Here is a 20,914-nt window from a genome sequence, read left to right as displayed (position 1 = left end):
CACATAGACAAGTTTTACTCCAGTAAGAAGTCCTTTCTCAGGGCTGATGATGCATAGAAAATGGAAAAAGATTCAGCAAAGCTGGTTTATAAAATGATCACAAAAAGAGCAGTGTAATCCTTTCTGTCATCTAATTAATTTTATTACTATGGCTATGAGGACTGCAAAGAGTTACAAAGTGAGAGTTAAAAAGTTGCAAAGTGTCTAAAAGGAAAGTCACTTCCAGGTGTGCTGAGGCTGAACGACATTGTAATTAATTTGTTGTCATTATCCTTAAAGTAGGCTTGAAATCATAGAATGTTTTTAGAGGCTTAGCTTTGGATCCAGAGTAACAATTTGTTTATTCTGTTTTAGTGTCCCTAAAACAGTTATGAAGTTCAGTCTGCATATAATCTTTTCTTATTATTATACTCATAGTCCTATTTTTTAGAATTCAGGTTTTTACCTCCCCATGTTTTAAAGCAACACAAATCAAGAAATCAATTTTCTTTTCTTAGCTTGGAAGACCTATCCATTTGCAGAATCCTGGGATGAGACAAGGGCCTGATTTGTCAGACTGCTCCCAATTGATCCTAAATGTGCCACCAGCCCCTTCAGCTTGGTTGGAAGTTGAATGCGATGCCATAGTGAAGGAATCCAGTGTCCTGGTTTCAGCTCTGCCCCTCTGAGGACAGCAAGAAGCTGTCACTAGCTCTCTAATTCCATTAGTCGGCAATTTGCATGTGAAGTAAATTACTGTACATGGGGCCATGGAATGTAATATACTATCGAGGCCTGACTTTTCATAAATAGCCATTAACCATGGGCTAGATCCCCATAAATGCCAAGATTGAATTAGATAGTCTTCGATGCTGGATGAGGGACTTTATCTGCTTCAGTTTTTGAAAAGTCATTTGAGGCAACAAGAACCTGAATTGAAGAAAAGTGGCAGCTTCCATTTGCTATTATAGGAGCTGTTGCTTCTTCAGCATTTTTCAGAATTAGGTCAGGAACTGTCTGAGCTTAAGCAATCAAAATTAGTGAGTGTCTTATCAATATTGGAGCCTGTAACCAATTATACTGTTCCTTATCTGTAAAATTATGTTCGATTTGTGTTATTAGTCTGGGTAACATTTATAGGGAAAAAAAAGAAAAAGCACAAGCAGAAAACTATATTGGTGTGTGAAGTATAGGTCTGTTATTCTTTCCATGGAAGGTATTGTCTAATGACTTCCTGACGCATGGTGCATATCCACTGCTACCAGTCCATAAGCAATTAATGGATGAGGAAATGTGCAGCCCAGACAAGCTGGGAGCTGTGGCTGGTCTTCTCTTGGAAATCAGCCCTGCCATCAGACTGGGGGCAGAGAGGAGGAAACCAGAACCCAACTAAAAGGAAACAAAAGTGTTTGTCACGCCTGGAGGTTCATGCTTTGTATGTGACACAGATCTCAGCCGCTCTCTTATTTGTTAGAAAGGAGAGCGCTTCTTTCCTTCCCAAGGGTGCTGAAGTTCAGGTTTTTAATGTTCGAGTCACTTGACTGTTAAGATGGAAAGTGCTGCAGAAATAGCTACCAAGTTCTAGTCAGTGTAATCTAAGTATAATACACTTATGGGCAGGGACAGATGAATGCACATAACGTTTTGTGCTGTCCTCAGCCATCATTTTCTTGTATTGCCATTTTTTCCATCCCAGGTAATTTCAAACCAGGGAAAGAAACCGATTAACTCAGTTTTATTAATCAGAGATGAAGCCTCTGCTAATAGAAGCTAGAGCTTCTTGTGATACTGTTTGAAAACACAGGAATGTCAAAAGTGCAGTGCTGGACAAACTTTCCTGTAAAAATGCTCTCCCGACGCCATTTTCTGTGATGCGAGGTCTTCATTTCCATTTCTAATGTAACACCTACTCATCGAGATGGAAGCTGATTGTGCTTTAAATTGCTGTGTGCTGCCTATACAAGCTTTAATGCACTCAGGAAGGGGAAAGGAGCCACAGAGCTCCAAGAGAACTCACTGTGGTGTTCGGTGGTCAAATGAAGATCATCCAACCAGGGCTGCTCCAATGTTAGTACCAGTGATCATGTAACCAATGGCAAATGATTAAACAGCTGGCAGCTAGCCCCTGTCTATGCAAGAAATTGTCAGCTGGCTCAGCCTGCTGTTCAGTGGGCTTCTGCCTGCTGTAAAACTGTTCTGATGTCTCTGAGGATGCTATAATAAAGTAGGATCTAAGGAACACCCTCTATCACAAATTTTGACTCTTAAGTTACTTGTCTGTGCTTCAGTTCAGCACTCTAAACTGCTAAGAGGAATACAGTGGTTTTTGTTTTTAATTTTCAGTTTGAATACATCTTTGTAGCTAAAATATGATAAAGAATGGGCCTATGTGGTGTAACATCTTTGATACCCTGGAAAATGGGCTAGAGTACACTTGTAGGAAATTTGCAGCTATACTGAGGGCAACACAGCTGGAGGCTGTTTCTCTGGTGAGCTGGAGGAATTGACCAACACAAACTTCATAAAATTTTACTAAGGCAAATGCAAAGCCCCTGTGTTAGTAGGACCTGGAATCCCAGGGAACAGCAAATTGAAGATGAGTCAGCAGAGTGCCCTTGCAGTGTTGAAAGCTGTATTAGTGAGAGGGAAATGTTTGTTCCCTCTGATTGGCACTCAAGAATTTGCATCTGGAGCACTGTCTTTTTATTTTGGGAGCCCCTTACTACAGGATTGACGAATATCTTTTTAGGGGTCCTTGGGATGAGGGTGGTTGGAGTATGGAAGGCCCAAATGTAAAGATAGGCTGGAAGAGCTTGTTCAGCCTGGGGAGAAGGGGGCTAAGGAAGAATTAAGTTGTAGTCTTCTACTAGGTAAAGGAGTGTTACAGGAAAGATGGAGCCAGATTCTTCTCTTAAGTGCAGAAGGAAGAAACACTGCAGCAAGGGAAATTCCACAGGGACATAATGAAAAAATCCTCACAGTGGGGAATGGTGGAGTACTGTAACAGCTTACCCAGAGGACTGGAAACATTGTCCTTGGAGGTTTTCAGCATTCAGCTGGGCAAAGCCCTTGACCACTTGATCAGACTTCTAGGTTGTCTCTTCTTTGAATGGGAGGTCAGACTAGGTGAGCTTCACAAGTAGCTCCAACATATTTTTTTCTATGATTCTACAAATATACAGAAGCTGATGGTTGATCACCTCCAAGGATGAGGTGACAGTGTGACCTGGTGGGTTTCTACTCCCTCGGCAGGTTATTGATACATAAGATTACTGGTATATATTTTGTTATTTACTAACATGGGGTTTGTTGTTCATACGATCAGTGCAGATTACTTCTAATATGTGAGAGTGCTCACATGGGCACCAATTTACAGGCCCACTGGCACAGAGGTTATTTGTTTATCTTTTCTGTCCACATCTCATGATCTGTTTTAATTTTCCTTTAAACTTACTGTTTCCCTTGCAAGAGAAAGAGAGGGGGCACACAGTTGGTAGGTAAGAAAGGCTCTAGAATGCAGAAACAGACAATGCTGAAGTAAAAGTACCACAAAGTGGCCCACAGTCTTCCTCTGAATTTAGGTATAGAATTGACTACATGGAACTTCTTTTCTCTAGCTGTTACCTGCCAGTCACTTGCTGAGTTTTTGTGTAAACTGTTACATTTTTAATCAAATTATGCTCTTGCCTAGGTTGCTGCAGCAGTGCTTTGAGGATATGTAGTTTATGGAAGAAGTTGCCTCTTCACCCAGCAGTCCCCAGTGACCTCCAGAGTGCTCATTCTCATGGTAGGTAACCAGCACTGAGCAATATTCTGTCTGTGCTTTGTTTTGGGGAGGCACAATAAAGAGTCAAGAACTGTTAAGTGCATAATGGACCCTAGGCTGGTTTTTCAGTTAAACACATGATTCTTGAAATTTTTGTATTGTGTCACAAATGTCAAAGGACATCAAACCAGCATGCTTTTTTTACAGAAAACATTCTTTTAAGACCTCCCATTTTAAAAAAGTGCTTTAAGTTTTTGTTTTATAATCCACTGCCTATGAAAGAAACTTGTGTTAGTTTACTACTCATATTAAATGCAAAGTGAAGGAGGGCCTAATTCTGCATGTCTTGTACATGTAGGTCTTTACACAGGTCTAAGCCTATCTTACCCCTTCCTGTCAGTGTAAATAAAGTTCATTGGATTATGGACTGCTGCTTTCCATATTTAGTTTGACTACCAGGGTGAGTAGAAACATTTTAGCTGATGTGATGGACTACAGATCAAAGCTTTAAATCTATTGCTTTTTGTTTTAAACTAACATCAAACAATTCTGATGTGATGTCATAGAATACAGCTCTATGAACAGCAAGAGCAATGTTTGGGTTTTTTTTCCTATAGGCTGAAACAACTACTGTTGTCTCTAACCAAACTATTCACTTTTTTAAAACACATTGTAATAGGGCCTTTGGGACATGGATCTGCTCGTGACTGCAAATGTTAAATTCCCATGGTGTGGTATCAATAAGATGTACAACTACTTTCGTCTTAATATGTTACTTCTGTGTACTTTGAAATGCATGCATCCTGCCTTTCCCAGAGAGCACGCTGTCAAGGACCTTGATGGTGATCTTGCAGATAGTGTGCCTGCACTCTGCTTGTTCCTTTATGGGGGTGTATGCTCCTGTTTTTTTCATAATCAGAGGTCGACCAGTTTGATTTCAATACAAAACATGGAGGATGATGGACAGATGTGTCATTTCATGTCATGGATTGTTCCATTTCAGAACTAGTTTAAGGGTCTTTCACTTCCGTACTGTGCCAAATATTCATTGTCCAACAATATCCTGTGGCAAGAGATTACTGTGCTTTCCTCCCCCTGTGCTGATTTCAATCACGTGGTTAACACAAATCTGATCCAGGCCAGACAAACCATTGAATCAGCTCAACTGATGAAGCAGAAAACTCCAACATGAGACAGGAACCTTCATAATAACATTTGTTTTGAAAGGCTTCCTAATGTGAGACTACACTCCTAAAACCACAAGCTCTTTTGGAAAGTCTATTAAACTTGTGCTTCTCAGTCACAGAGCTGTTGAAAGTGCCAGCATGGTGTGTGTTTCTGTTTCCCAGTCTAGTGGAAATGGCCCATGAAGCGTTATATAAACACAGTGGGGGCAAGCACATCAGCTTAGTTGCCTGATTTTTCAGCTGGGGTTAGTAGTCAGCAGCTTCTGTTGCACTGATTGCTTTCGTCTGGCTCTTGAATGCATACATCCCTTTGGTACTGATGACTTGTAAAAATCCAGAGTGGTCCTTAAAATAAACCAAGAACAGTTATAGGGAGCTCAGACATCTTAAAATCACAGATCCAAAGGGACCGAGTTGATTCTTTACTCAAGTTCTACACTGTGTTTTGAAGAACAGATTTGTTTTGTAAATCTCTGCTTTCTGAAGAATATGCCCCTATTTTTGTTCTATGTTGACCAAAACAACAAATTTGGTGCATCTGTGTGTATCAGTCTCTTCCATGTTTTGTTTTAGGTTTTCAGTACAGTTTTTTGTGCCTCCTCTAATCAGCTGCAAGCAGGGACCTATGCCAGTCTTATTGAGGGACAAAGGGATGAACCTTAAAAAAGACAATAAATAGAAAGTATGACTCTATAACTAAATCCTGGAAATTAGTGGTGCTTCTGACTTAACCTCAGGGTTACAAATCAGCCCTGCCTGTGTATTTTTCTGAAATAGGTCTCTGTTTTCTCAGTGCTCTCATCCATTTTCTTTTTCTAAATGAGACTTTCGAACAAATTCCTGGCTGGTGTCTTCTGGAGCCAACTAGGTATTTCCTAGTCAATAATTACTTCATTGTTCTTTTAAAGAACCTTGTCTCTTCCTCATTTCTTTATTTATCCTCTCCCACCTACCTCCTTTTCCTCTCACTCTGCATACTTAGGCAGAATAGTACAGAACAGATGCATTGAGATATTAGTGAGAAATTGTGAAGATAATGCACACCACACCTTATCTACCCTCATTCCCTAATTAATTAGAATCTAACTGGTGATCTTATGGGTTGGTTGTTTTTAAAACCTTGTCACTCTCATCCCGGGGCCTGGTGTAGGCACACTTGCCATCAGCAGTTATCCTTTAGAGCCCCACCAGGCCTCTAACCCATGGTCTGCTGAGGACCATCTGCTCTTTTCATGTGCTTTTCTACTGATACCAAAACAATTTCCATCTGACTGCCCTGTGCTTTGCACAAATAAAAACCTTTCAGGCTGCTGCTTCTAAAGTAGATTTACCTTCAATCACCATTTATTAAATCTCTGTCCATTAAAAACCATAGCTTGCAGAAGCTGTGTGCATTAAGCCTGATTATAGAGTCAGTAGAGAAGAGGGAGGGGGTCAGCAGTTGCTCGTGGTGTATTGCCTTGTTTTTCTGTTTGGCTGGCTTCTGGTAACACTTGTGACACGGTGCATATTGGAACAGGAGTCTCATCATTTGGCTTTGATTTGGTTCTGTGCATTTGCCTCACCTTCTATTTAAGCTGTAACTTAATAGTTGTTGGCTTCAGGAAAAAACCTGCTCAGACTACATGTTTGAAATCAGGGTTTTCTTTGATGCTGGGGTACTAGTTCCGTTATGGAGGGGATTAAGAAAGGAAAGCTCACAGGTTCCTTACGGAGGATGAGTGGCTCCTTCAAACGTACTTCATTTAAAGGCTCAGCATCTGGATCACAGAGGGTAAGTCTGCAATTACCCAAATAGTACAGCCACAGGGAAACAGCTAGAGGCACTGTTTGGCCCTCTTGCTTTTAACAGCTGGTACTGTTATAAATGAGAACTATTCCCTTTGTGCTTGTTTATGTCTCAGAGGTATCAGTCATGTTCATTGCACTGGTTCTAACAGTGAATCTTATTCGTGTTACAGGAGTCCTTTCACGAGTTACTGTCTTAAGGATCTTTGGGTTAAATGTCACTGTACAGGGCTAGCCTGTAGTTATTCCTGTCCATACTCAAAAACACATTTTGATGCCTATTGATAGTGTTCGTCACCAATATAGATGCAGTAAATGTGAAGACTGGTGGGATGTATACCAGATTTTGATGTGATTCACTGAACTACAGATGACAGATTCTATGGGAAATACAGTCTGTGATTAGAGTATTTGTGGTGAATAGGTTATGAATGAAAAAGCGAGGCAGGAGAATGAAGACATGAGTGATTGCTTTATAATGTATGAGCTCACTGTTGTTATCATAAGCTTGCATGTAGTAAATGAATAGTAAGGATTCGTTTTTTAACTGTTTTCAAGCTGTTAAGGGAATTCATGTACATATTTTGTCCATAGATTGATAGATTCTTTTACAAAAAATACAGACTTACTTCAGCTCAGGATTACTTAAATTCCAGCTCAACTGGCCTTTTTCAAACTGATTTTATTCAAATAATGAGAAATAGTTTTTGTCTACTCTTCAAACCTCTGCAACCCTTTTACTTCTAATTTCTGGTGATTGTCATCACTGTTAGAGTCAGATTCTAACTAAAGGGGTGAAAGGAAGTTTCAAGGAATATATAAACTGAAGAAAAATGTCATAACGGCAACTAAGTATGCATTAAAATGTTTCCTTCCTTAAGAAGATTGTTCTATACATTGTGCAATATTGGTCATAGTCATCTGTGATTGCAAGAGAGAATATGTCTAGGTTTGAGGGACTGCTTCAGCAGAGACTGATGGTCATGGACCATCACCAGGGGAATTCCAAGCATCATCTCAGTATAAAGTGATTTACAGTGATGGTTTTTAGGTACTGACTGTGGACCCTGGCCCTTTTCTCTGGTAGAGATTGTCAGGCTGCATGTAATACCTGTATTACAGGCCCAATTACACTGAGTGCTAGATGAAAAAAAAGAACGCTTCAGCTGTAATTTCCTTGGCACCAGGGCCAAGGCTAAACATTTGGAATCAAAACAGAAGGTGTTTGCGGTGGGTTCAGTTTTTCCTCCTCTGATGGTTGTAAAGCAAAGTGGCAAAATGAAATGCCAGCTAATACTTGGGTAACTTTGCCCATTACATGCACAGTTGTTTCCTGGGTACCTCGTGACAAACCAGGCTGTCCTCCAGGAGTCTTGCATTTCATGAACAACTGTGTTTTGCTTGCTTTGTCACTCAGATGACTTCCAGCTTCATAGGCTGGTAGTATTAACTTTATTTATTGAATAATACAAAGAAATAATGATAAAGGAAGTTGAAAAGGATTTCCCCTTCAAAATGTCCCCAAGCCTGCTTTGATACTGCAAAACATACGGCATTTTACTTCTTGAATGGAATAAAGTCAGAGTAAAATGCCCAGGCAAAAATGGCTTAATTTTGTCCCACTAATCCCATAAGACTAGTTAAGTGAAGGTAGAAGGAGCACAGAGCAGATTTTATTTTCCTTGACTTCTTACTATAAGAAAATGTTGTCTTTCAAAAGCTGAAAATTCCTTTCATGGCTTGCTTATTTTAGTCTTTGTAATCCTTTTGGTGTTTATTTGCTTTAATGTTCATTTCAGTAACAGAAACTTTACCTTTCATGAAAATAGTTATTAGAGTTGATTAGAAAACTAAGTTTTTGTGCTTGTGTAATAGGCTGGGAGTGTTACTTCTGCCACAAATTATGTGGGTTGGCTCTCTGAGGTCAGTAGCACGCTGCCATCATCCAGGCAGGTGAAGTGCTCGTCTCTGGAAGTCAGGACTTCTCAAGGCAGGAAACTGGGCATTCTTGTGCTTGAGAGTGTTTTGTATTGACTGTTAATTTTTGCTAATGATACAGCTGAAAACAGGAATTGAAACTGGTCTTGAATGTGTGTCCCTTGTAGGGGTGTAGTGTTTTGGGGTATGTCTGGAAAACCTATGCAGGAAATGGTTAAAAGCCATGTGATGTAGCCAAGCATTGAGGTTTATAATGAAAATTTCACCTACTACTCTAATCTTTTTCCCTTTTGCCACTCTCACTCTTGCTTTTTCCTGAGGAATGTGTAACAGTGTGTGGTCCTGGCCCGTGATTTTAACTTCCAGTTTTTACTGCAGTAATGCTGGATACCAAGACTACTTAAAATGTGTCCTGCTCAGCTCTTTACTCTGCTTAGTTTTCCTGTGTAGTCCCCTGATTTTGACAGCAGTGCTGTAGAGGAAGATAAAATTTTATTTCCTGAGCAGTTTTACAAAACCACCTGTTGCTACTTGCTGTGCAGTTAAAGGTGTAGTTCTCTCCCTCAACAGAGAATGCTCTAAATGAAATGTGAGACCCATGATGTCCTAGTGTGTCTGTGTTTTGGTTTTGTGTCTTGTAAACATCTCTGTTCATTAACAAAAGAAGCAGCTTATCTGGATGCACATCACTGGTCTGTCGTTCCTGCTAATGGGAATTACTTCAAATTATTTTTCTAGTACTAAACAATGCTTTCATCTCTGCTTGCTGTCTCCATTGACTTGATCTAAATGTCTTTAAAATGTACCTACTATGACTCATTTTCTGTTCCTCTGAAGAGAAAACCATTTTATTGGAACAGCTTTACTCTGCATTTATTTCTCTTTGCCGATAATTCTTCCATGCTTGTAAATTCTCTGCGATTATCTGTATAAGGGTATATTCAGTACAAGCCTTCCAGATGCTCAGATTTAAGCTTTTATACAGCTGCTAATGTATTTTATTACTGTCTCCTTCCTGGCTATCAAATGTGATACAAGAAATTACAGTAATGCCTTACAAAAAATTTAGACTATTTTATCTAAATGTAGTAGACAACTTTAAAAATCCCAACAGCACTACTATAGAAAGTATAATGGATCTCTGTAATTTTTTTAAGGTAATACAGTATTACCCAGTGGTTTATTGGAAAAACTTCCATGGATTACAAAGGAGAAAAGATTATTAGACCTTCAGACTAAGGCAAATAACTTATCCTATGTTTTGTAAGTGACCAGACAAACCAGTGGTGAGTACATTCTCTTAGATCAGAGAGAATGTAGCTTCTAGGCAGAAAACCAATTTTGTCTTCTCTTTAAGTCACTGTTTTGATCTGTGTTACCATTTGTTAATGAAGCTTGAAAATTGGTATGAAATCCCTTAAGTGAGTTGCAGTTGTTAATCTTAAATTTTATGTTTTGTGTGCTTTCTTATCATAATATTAAACTTCAAATAGGAAGAAGAAAGACTAAGAAGACTAATTCACTTTCTGCTTCTAAACTATTTGTCAAGCAGCTGTGATTTCCTTCAAATTGCATACCTTTTGATGTTTTAGGTTTATGATGGTCATAGGTATGTTTGGAAGTTTTCTGCAACTGGTTAATATTGCAGTTATGGTTAAATAGTTCTTTTGGTAGCAGTGAAATAGTTTTCATACTCATTCCTTTTGAGAGTTTCAAATTTTTCCCCCCCAAATTTCTGCTGTGATTAAGACATGTGCCAGTATTTTAGTCAATGTCTCAGTGGCTCAGAAGATAAAAGTGCTGTGTTTTTTACATTTTGGGGAGTCAGGTGAGTGATGTGAGAAAACAACTGGGACGTAATAAAATTCATTTCTGAGTACGTCAGAGCAGGTTCTATATCTTCTTTAATGCTCCAAAAAAATAACAGGGCAATAATTAAACTGTTATAATAAAACAGGTAGACTTTCATGGCTATAAAAGGAAATAGAAGCAGACTATTTCATGTCTGAAGAACAGGCCAGCAGGTTATCAGTTGCCCCTTCTCAAATGAACAAAGACTGTACTTAGCAGTGTGTGCTCTGGTATATGCTCGCAAAGTGAGACACAGCAACACAGCCTGTGCTCCTCTGTGTAACGGCAGAAGGGAGTGTCAGATTGGAATAATCTCCATCAGAGTAGCTGTGTTTTTAAGAGAAATTGAAATACATTGTATTTGGGTGTATAACTTCATCCAGTTTTGAGAGATCTTTTCTACAGAGAGCATTCTGCAGCCTCTGTCACTTCCCTGCCCTGCTGAATCAAGGCAAGGGAAGTGAATCAATCACTGAACCACCAAGGCACTTTAGTGTTGATTGGGTATCACACTGTCCTTCAACAGCCTGGATAAGAGCATTGTGAAGAATGTCTAATAGAGTATGTGTTAGACAGCACCAGCTGATCTGAATAGGAATTGGAAATAAATCCTTTAATGCCCTAAGCAGGGTGCACAATTGGCCAAGTGAGTTTTGTTTTGCTGTGACATACCATCCAAAGGAAGAATATCGGTATAGGAGAGGATTTGGCCAATTTGAAATGTAGAACCAAAATGTTACCTCCGTGGCACGTCCATGGCCTTTTTCTTGACATTCTGTTTCTTCTCAAGACAGACAGTGTTAAGGTATGGCTTTTAGGAATCTCTCTGTTGTCAGGAATTGTTCCTAAGGACCCAAGTCTCTATTCTGCAGGAATGACTCATCAGGCATAGTCAGGCACATGGCATTGCAGTAACCCCTGTCCCTACAAGTCAGTGCATTGCAGGCATCCAACAGAAGAAGATGGTGTGTGCATACAGTGTGTAATATCTGATCCGTAATATGAAGGAAAGGCTACCATAAAGGCATGGAAGCTTGCTGCTCAAGATAGGATAGAAGCATGGAAGCAGTGACAAAACCTCTTGCGCTATGTAGCTGCTAAAGTCACATGTACCTCTACCCAAAGTGCTGTCTCTGTATGACTGCTATGTCATGATGGCTTGCAGCAAGGTGAACATCATGAGTTTTGTGGGAGCTTTTTTAGTTTAAGCCCAAATGTTTGTCCACTTCTTAAAACTGATGGTAGCTGTTACTTACAAGGCACATCTCATAGAACATCTGTATGTCTGGGCAAATACTGCATAACCCCCAGAGTTTACAGCTAGTGCAGCCTGTCCCCCAGCTGGATACATGCGTGACATGACATGAGTCCTGTACAGAAGGCAAGGACTGAATGTCAGAGTCAACTTGTGAGTTATGGAATAATGGTTTTTACTTTTCAACAATTTGCTGCTGTTCTGTTCAACAGTTTATGTTCACTTCTGGCAACTGTGGGACTTGCATGCATCTGTGTCTTTTGCAACTGTGCTTTGCTGCCTGTTTCCCAACATGAATTCCACCTAGTCTCACACAGAAAAACCTGCCATAGGTGCTTGGTTCATGCTGACCCTCTTGCTAGTTCTTGCTTACAGCATCTCTCCAGTGACAGACAGACTCAAACAAGCCTTATGCAGCTCTGAGTCAAGAAAAATGGGAGCAGAAAGCCTTGAGCAGTTTTCACTTTGAGTGTCATTTTGTTGAAGGAATCTGTCAAGGGTGGATACTTATTACAAACGGAAACAAATGCTCATGAATGCTGAAAATCTCTCTGACTTTCAAACACAGAGAACAACAAGTGACTGAGGTGGATCATTTTACAGTAGCAGGACATGCAGAATGTGACTGTAAGATGCCTAGGAAACACAAATGTGAATAAACAAAGGAAGAAACAATTTTTCTGGAAAGTGGTATTAATTCGTGTCTCATGTAGCAATAGTAGGTTAGTTGATCTTGCAGTGAAGGATATGGATTGGGGTACTCACTGCTTCCAGATTCTTCTAAGTTTGAAGAATCAGCCACTGCCTTAGTGAACAGAACCTGTCTGGTGGTTTTTGATTTCAGACTCTACATTAGTAGAATCTTCTACGAATGGTTGAGATTCTTTTAATTTAGTCCTTAAAATGAGATGAAAAACATACATGGCAGAGTAAAGGAAGGCTCAGAAAGCATTGAAAAAGAGACGTTTCATGGGCGATGTGGTGGATTGGATCAGCAGTTGAACTTCACTGTTTTGTTGCTACGTGGTGAAATTGGGCAACTTCATTTTCCTTTGTTTCTTTTATGTGTCTTGTCCACAGAAACAGTTTTCTGTTGTATGTGGGTCCCAATCTCTAGTGCAACTTCTATGATCTACATTAATGGAAAAGTTAGAAAAGCTATAGCTGGTTAAAACTGATCTAATGTTCCTCTGATCATATCCCCTACCCTCCCCCTGCTTCAAGCCTCTTTTTAAATAAAAAGTAAGCCGTGAGATAACGTGCATAAAGGCTTACATTTGGACCCCAGTTTTACCTCCTAGTATGTATGTTATTTTTTATGTTGTCAGTACTTTTGTCTGCCCTGTGCTTTTGCCAGCCGTTAGCAGGCAAATTATCAATATTCAGCAGCAAAAGTGTCATTTTAGGGTTAGCCACTTAATCCAGTTTGGAGATGGGAGAAGTCCTGTAGACAGGCATTAGCAGGGTGGAATCAGAAAGCCAGTTTGTCTTGAAAAGTGTCCTGAAGCTGAAAGGAAATAGCAAAATTTGAATGTACTTATCTGTGAGGAGAGGAAAAGGACTGGAAGGCCTTACATAACCAACAGCTGTTTCATCAGCAGATGAAAAGGAGGGTGAAGAGGATTAAAGACAGGTAGCAGGGACTGTGAAAGGCGACTGTACATGCCAGATTGCCCAGGCTGGAGGCAGGGGCAGCAGTACTGGGGAGGCAACAGCTGAAGCAGATGAGCTAGCCCAGGCAGAACATGGGCAGTGAGAAAAGGGAGCCCTCTGAAGGACTTGAGCAAATGTGGGGAGAGTGACAGGGCAGTGGTTGCTGAGCAAATACTGTGAGAATTGCAGGGGAGAGTGGAAGAGCAGTGACTCAGACCACCGCAGACTAAAGAGCTGCTTCCTCACCATCTAGGCTGTGCTAGAAAACCACCACACGTTCAGTCTGGAACATCAATATAACGTCAGATGAGTAAAAAACCAGATAACCCTGATGAATAATTGTGACATAATTAGAGAAGAGTCTTGCATTTAACAAAATGAGGAGACAGCAGGTGTAGAGAATGTAGATTTTGGTTTTTTTCTGTAACTATGACAACTGATTTCCTTAGTGCAGCTGGTAGTATCTTATCCAAAACTCAAGAAACTGATTAGAAGCTTATTTTTCATGATAATCTCATAGCCTTTAATGGATAATGCTGGCCTTTTCTGCCAGTAATTTTACTTTTTTGGGGGAGTGTGATGCTTTTTGTGATTTTAATAGCATTCCATCAACATGTGATCCAACAGGAGTTTCTCTGGAGTGTACAGATGCACTTATGAAGTGTATCCAACAATTAAAGCAATTGTTCTTCCAAAAACCTGGCTCACCTGACAGGGGTTTATGGTTCATTATTATGCTCACAGTGTTGGTTTTGTTTCAATAAAATTCTGTTAAAATCCTAAACGTTCCTCATTAAGGCTCTATCAACTAGATCATGTTAGAAGTTTTAAACTGGATTCATTCCCAGGACTGAAGATAGAAAATTGCATGGCCTTGAACTTTCCGTAAGACAACATTCAATATCACTAGGAGAATATCATGGTTCTTTTGATGTAAATAGGAAGCTATAAAAGCAATTTTTTGCAGTCATAATAAAAATGAACTAATCAACTGATTACAGTGAGTGTGTCCTCTAAGCATAAATGGCTTAGATTTTGAGGATGAAGTTGAATTTATTTCACCATGTCATCATTAGCACCTGCTTTCTTTAACTCTTTGTGAAGATGTGCTGTAAAACAGTATCAGCTAGTATGATGTCCTCGTGGAAATGACATGAAAAGGCAGCCTTGTTCTATAAAGATTAATCTCTAATAATAGCACAGTAAAAGATGTAACAGCTGGTATGGATTAATATTCCTTATCATCTACTTTCATGTGATTAATAGCTGAATGGCTTAAGCTCCTACCAGTGGAAAGCAAGCAGTGGTTACTAAGTTTTACTAAATGTACTGTTTGTAATTTTTTTAACAGAATAGACATTTAAATGTTTTTCATTTTTTATTTCTGGTGGTTTTAGTTGACTTTAACTTCCCTCCTTCCAATTTTCCTCTCACAAGTCATGTATTACAAATTGTCTTTCACAAAAAAGGGAGCAATGTTCAGGGGTTCATCCTCTGTTGTTTCTAGTATCCAAGACCATTCTTAAAACCATCATCCTAGTACAATACAATCATTAATTTCTATGTTGGTTTCTTAATGTATTTTACAGAGATTGACAGGTGAAGATGTGATGTTCACATTAAGCAATACATATCTTTGTTCTACATCGTTGGTGGTGATTTTTATGTTGTATTTTTGCAAATGTAAAATCTTTGTCAGTTTGGAACTGAAGAGTAAAGAGTAAATTCCAAAGTTTTTTAAAAGATTTATTCTGCATGTGATTGGCTGGATCAGTGCTCAGAGCCCAGGGTTTGCTGTTTTGAAATTACGTCTTAAGCACTTAATAATTTACCTAGGTTTTACTGAAGTTTGAGTCCCCTAAATATTTTCAATTTTAGATGTGAATTTGCTCATGAAACTGAAGATTGAAAATACAGGTGGGAATCAGGTGTACTGCTCATGACTTGACAAGTTTTTTTTGTTTAGTGTCTAATAAATTCAGAGGTCAGGTGTGAGGCTGTGCTGGGTCAGACCAGAAATCTGTGCTGCGCAGAGCTGGAACAGCACTGTCAAGAGAGTGCTGTAGAACAGGTAAAGATGTAGTTCCTCTCCCTCAGAGTTTGCTCCTAGACAGAAATACTTCAGATAGGGACTGTGTGGACCAGAGGTAATATTGGGGGGGGTTAGGTGAAATTACATTGTTGCCTTTTAGTCAGCACAGCATCCTTCACCAGGGTGTTCTACGGCTTAGCTGCAAGTTGTATGGAAGTGTGCAAGTCACACTCATTGAGCTCATTAGTTTTGTAAAATAGTTTCTTATGTGTTAAGATTTTTTTTAGCCTGATATTTAATATCCCAAGTTGAGAACCTTTTGATTTTGCTGTTGAATTTTGTACATGCTTTTGTATTTAGTTCTGATTTCACTTCACAATTCTCTTGAGCTGTCCTTACAAAATCCCGATTATTCTCATTCCCAGAAGCAGATTAGACTTTTTTTTTGTTTGTATTTGTCAGGCTTAGGTTTGAACAGAGCAGTAGAAAGGTGAAAAGTCAGTGTGTTTTCCTAAATCACTAGCTCTGAGCATTGAAACACTGACATGAGATGACCTGACATGCCTTACCTAACACTAGTAAGTCTGGTTGTTTAGTGACATCTTTCATCCTAGAGAATCCCAAACCGTTGTATCAGCCTTCTGTCTTCAGCATAGTTCATTTACCAGAGAAATGCCTCCACCTTCTCAGAAGGATCTTGACATCAAGTAACACTAATTTTTATTCTGTTTTAATGATAGCTCTCCTGGTAGCTAGTGCTGCATGTAGATCTTCTCCCAGCCTTTTGGTTTACCAGAGAGGGGAGGATCCTTATAGGACCCAGGGACAGCCAGGCTCTGTACCACATTGATCTCATCTAAAAGCGTTTTTTGGTTTTGGTTTCCCGCCCCAGGCACACAACCGCAGTGATGACCCCCATGGCCCAGAATGCCTGATCTCTGCTGCTCAGCCTCTCTGTTGTTCTTGCCTCTTCTTACCTGCTTGACTGCTGAGGGGTGTGAGCAGCTGAGGCAGATTCTGTGGATATTAGCCTTGAGTGTCTATGGATCCTGATCCATTTGGGCCTTTGGAAATATGGAGGCCTCCTGAGAGCCCTCCCAAGGAGCAGAGCTGGGGAGTGGCTGTGTTCCAGGAGCTCAGGATTACTGTTGAATTTGTGTATTTCATTCAGGAAATAGCAGAAGGGAAATAACTGGCTTTTTGGAAATGGCTAGCCCAGTCATTTGTCATTAGTGTCCCACTCCAGTCCGTGGCCTAGTTAATTTTAATCATTACTTCCCTCTCCCATAATAAATCCTATGGTATTAACATTTTGCTGTTCATAAAGCTTTAGTAGTTGGAATAAATAAACCCACTAATGCAATCTCTGATCTTTCTGACATTCACCTGTGTCACTCAGTAGAATTTCTAAGTGTTTTTTCATTTAAATTTCATAAATTCAGATGTTCTGAAGTTATTTTTTTCAAGTACTGAGGGAGAGCCTTGTTGCCTTTATTTTCTATGACAACGTATTAGGAAGAAGGCACAAGGGCACTTGAATTTACTTGAAACTACTTGCATTTAAGCTGTTAGTGCCATTTTCCATCCTCTCTGGCCTCTAGCTGCTGAGGAGGTTTGTGTTAGGCCCTTTGGGATACTAGCCGTGGGAGAATGTCTTTGAGACTCCAGAAATCTGAACTGGTGCCAGCTGTGTGGGTTCAGGCACTTGACTTAAGCATTTAGAAATTCTTTTGTTAGAAAATAATGTGAACTGGTCCCCACAAAGCCCTGTTAATCTTATGGGTCTAGTTCATTAGCAAACACTGCCTGAATCAAGAACTAGAGCAAATCATCCTGCTGTCACCTTGATTTTTTTTTCTGAAAGGAAACAGAAGCTATGAAATTTTCATGGAATGAAGATGTGGGGGGTGGTATTTAACTTGGTCAAATTTCTTTGATTTTCAAATAATTGTCATGTTTATAAGGTAAAATATTCTACTAATATTAAATATTCAGTAGTTTATACATATTAATATGACTCTCATTACTGCTCTTCGAAGTGCTAAAATGGGTAAGTGCTTTTGTTTTCTGTGCACAGGCACACAAAACAAATGCATTTTACTGTTTAGCTAGAATACTAGTTACTTTAAAGCAGATTTGAGTAATTTAGAATGAAAATGTACTAGTAAAACATTTCTGTGCCAACCTGTATTATGGCTGCAGAAATGCTAGATAAAACATGAGTTGAAAAGGACATGAAAAATGGGCTGCAAACCTATTTAATTCCTGTACACAAAATAAGGAAGCTGTGTTCAAGTTGCCTTCTGGAGCAATATACAGAGAAACAGATGCAGCTTGAATGAGTGTTTGCAGTTGAAGCTTTCAGGGATCAGAATTACCTAACCCCAGTTCCAGGAGTATTGACAGGCCCTTGGTTAATGTATTCTAGTCATTCAAAAGGGGAGGTAATTTCCAGGCTTTCTGGCAAAGTTACACAACATTCAAAGCTAATTTCTTAGAACTGTTGTGTGGGCTTAACCTTAAGTGGTATTTAAAATCCACATTATATTTTGGTGTTGGCTATATGCAGCAGCTATGAGTCCTTTTCCCCAACTTCAGTGCTTTTACATTGCTATTTTAATTTTGCTACACTGGTATCTGTAGCAGGATTGTTTCAGTTTAACTGAAACTATACTTATTTATACAGTTATTAACCAGAATTATCATTAGAGCATTATTCAAATAACTGCTATGTGGAATACCCATTATTTCCTTAAGCCTCCACTGGATAAATGGCCTGACGAGCTTGGGAAAAATGTAGGCACACTTTTGTGAGGCTTTTGTAATTACCAGCAAAAACCAGTGACCTTTCCCCCAATGATGGAATCCATTACTCAGTTACACAGCACAGAAGTTAGCAGCTCTCCTGCTATGTTCAATTAGAAGCTGACACAGGTTAATGTCCAATATATCCCCTAGATGGATGATGAGATGGGGAAAAAACACAGCAGCCACTTGGATTTTCTGCATTGGGCTTCAGAGCTTTTTGGGTTCAACATACTGTGTTGCTCTGGAAGGGCTGCAGTACCAAGCTCTTCCTCCCATGGTGTCACCAGGGGTAGGGACAGGGACCAGCTCAGCCTGCTAAGTGTGTTACCCTGCAGTGTTTATGCTCCAGGCTTCATCCAGTGCTGGGGCTGGGGAATGGCTCCAAGCCTTCCTGTCTCCCACAGCAGCAGTCAAGTGGACAGACAGAGGCTTCCCAGCCACCTCTGACAGTGCTCAAACATTGCCATTCTGGCATATTCCCGATATAGGGGGGAAGCACATGCCTATAACAGGCATGTAATGGAGCACAGGGACTGTCCAGCCAGCTTCACTGGGTTTGTCTGTCAGGCCAATATTTAGTACCCTGCCTGAATAAGTATGTGAGCCCCTGGTTTGTTCCTGCAAATTGTACTGGGAAAAGTGATCAATACCAAGAGAACTCTCTACCACATCATGTTTATCAGTGTCTGGAAAGGCAGGATTTAGCTGCCAGTACAGCCTTTGCTGGTGTGTTTGCAGGCTTATGCAAGGTAAGAGTAGGTCAGAAAAAGAAAGTGTCACCTTCCTTAAAGGCTTTCCTGGCCTTCATCACATTAATGATTTAGGATTCTTTCAACAGCCAGATGCACTTGGATTAATCAGCCACTAGATAGAGCTGTGCTATATAGAAAGGACCTCACTCTGCAGTATTACATTAAAATTTGGTATTCCCTAGTACTGAGATAAAAAAAAAGGATCAGTTGTTGCACAGGACAGATACCAGCTATGACAGGAAGCATTCTTTCTCCAAGATGCAGTAAAATTCCCCCTCCATCCCTAATTATATAATAAGATCCTGGATCTTTTCTAAGTGTACCTTATCATAAGACTTCAGTGAATAGTCCAATTTAATTCCTATACATTAATTATTAAATAAGGCATATCTTTAAATTACCACAGCAATTAATTTTTAATCAAGCAGTCATCATAGAGCTGTTTTATCATGATTGTGGACAGGAACCTTGAAAGCAAAGTTTGTATTACCTTTTTGATTTTTCATTTCCCATATTCCTCTTCTCCCTTCCTCCCTTCTCCAGTGCTGAGAAATGCTCACATATTGATCAACGGGTCATAAACATGAGAAAAAGGAATTACCTGTAATATTACCTGATAAAACTCAGAACAAGATTGCTTTATTTAATACTTTATGTATTTTTATTCTAATTTATGTAATGTATACTGCTAAGCTTCTAGAATGTGTTTATTATAAAAGATCATTAGCAAAACAACTAAGGATAGGTTTAGTCTTTTGACTGTGTTTAAGGTGTTGTTCACCAAGTTTGTATTGAACTGGTACTAAACTACACTGTGAGCTTGAGGCTGCAGAATACAGTATAATTCATACTGAAAGATTTGCGAAAGTTGTATGGAAGTTGAAAATGTGTGGGTTTGACAGCTTCTGCTGGGAGTAAGTAGTGCTGTAAGAACAGGATAAAAACAACCTACCTTCAGCATAAACTACCAGTGGCAGGTACAGGCATAGCAGGGACATGGTACATGTTATTCCATGTGTATTCTGGCAGTGGGCCTCAGCCATGAACAGAAAGGAATATCTCTGGGTGTTTCTTAGTGGCATGTTCCGTCCTTGGCCCTCATTGGAACAGTTCCAAAGTGCAGGACTTGAGGCCAGTTCAGTGGGTGAATGTCTTGCAGCCATGAGGCCATAACAATGAAACAGTTTTCTAGCAAATTCATACATTTAATTTTTGTATTTTCACTTTTTCATATTCTGTCATTGAATTAAGCAAAGAGTCCTTAATATACACTTTATCAAACACCAGCAAAATTTTTAATAGCCAGTGTTATGAGTGTGTATTTGATTCCGTTTTGTTCTCAATTCTTGCCAATAAAATGGCACTCAGCCTGCTGGTTGAGTGGATTTGTGATTCTTTCCAGGGATCAGCTGTGGATTAGTGGAATGCAGCTGGTGTGTTTCTCACACCAAGTAGTTTGGGCACTTTTTTTTTATTTTTAATGCCCTTCTGGAAATAAATCCTGCCTCTTTTCCTTTGCCTTTTCTAGGGATTTCATCTTGTTCAGTAGTAAACTTCTTTTATCAAACTGTATGTTAATGAGACTGAGCAAACAGGCATTGCCCAAATGACTCTTTACCAAAAGGTGAATTTAAGGAGATATTCTTTGTTTAGTTTAACAAGGGAAATTCTTGTTAAAGGAGTCTAACTCAGTAGTGAGTGAAGCTGCTAGTCTAAAATGCCTATGATCTTCACCAGCAGTAACCTGTTAGAGACACTAAAGGAAACCTAATGCCTACTTTAATAGGGGATGGTGATTGCTCCATGAATGTAAAAGCAGCACATCAGCCGTTTCTGCAGTAGTTGTCATCAGATTTCTCTGTTCTCTGAAGGACTAACATGAGTATGTAGATACAAAAATGCTGC

This window comes from Coloeus monedula (genome assembly GCF_965178545.1).
Source record: "Coloeus monedula genome assembly, chromosome: 14".
In the NCBI taxonomy this organism is placed as follows: Eukaryota; Metazoa; Chordata; class Aves; order Passeriformes; family Corvidae; genus Coloeus; species Coloeus monedula.
This window is presented reverse-complemented; position numbering follows the sequence as displayed.